At 52.3% G+C, this 696-nt stretch overlaps 1 protein-coding gene across 1 annotated transcript in view; it reads left to right on the forward strand.

The window, feature by feature from the left end:
* Window positions 1-609: 609 nt before the first annotated feature.
* Window positions 610-696, forward strand: part of LOC148128720 (vomeronasal type-2 receptor 1-like) — a 7,407-nt gene continuing 7,320 nt past the window's right edge. The window contains exon 1 of the mRNA XM_087948479.1: window positions 610-696. This exon is cut by the window's right edge and continues 62 nt beyond it. The gene's annotated coding sequence lies outside the window, so the exon portion shown is untranslated.

A 696-nucleotide genomic window follows, 5' to 3' on the forward strand; every position in this document is an offset into this window, starting at 1 on the left:
TTGCCCAGGAAGATGATTGTTGAGTGAGTTTTGACCCACTTAATGACCTTTCTGGCCCTGTTTGCAAAGCGAATCACTGCAGATGTTAAGTGAGCCAGACGGTTCTTAGGCACATCTGGCTTCTTCACCGACTTTGCTCGCACGATGGTCGCAAAAGGGGATCACGTGACACCCACCCGGGGGACACTGTGCCCATCATAAGTATGAGACAATTGTCTAAATGTAAATCCTGGGACCCCAGGGAATCTGCCAGGGCCGCCAGTATGGAAAGGGGCCCTAAGTCACCCTTTTCAGTGCCACTGTGGTCACCAAATGAAACATTGTACGTCGAGGATCCTCTCCCCAGGAAAGAGCGAAACTGTCACAGGAGGGAGGGAAGAGGAGGATTCCCTGATAAGTCCTGGCAGAGCTGCAGGGAAGTTTCTCCTGGCCTCCTCTTCCTTCTCCTCCTCCTTCCACCTGATTCCCCTCCTGCTTCTTTTCCCTCCTTCCGTCCATCTTCCTCCTCCGCCTCCTCCCACCTGATTCCCCTCCTGCCTCTTTTCCCTATGCAAGTTTGTTTTATGGCTGGCCTGATGTTCCCTTTGGGCTTTTCCTGCGTGGGTGACACTACTGTCCTCGTGAAGTTCCCTTTCCACACCTCTTAACCATGGTTTGTTTCCCAAGGTTGAACCATTTGGCTGAGTAGTCAGTGGA

This window comes from Notechis scutatus, unplaced genomic scaffold, assembly GCF_049901735.1.
Source record: "Notechis scutatus isolate UNSWTSFEM ecotype Mainland unplaced genomic scaffold, rNotScu1.2 NSCUCTG105, whole genome shotgun sequence".
NCBI lineage: Eukaryota > Metazoa > Chordata > Lepidosauria > Squamata > Elapidae > Notechis > Notechis scutatus.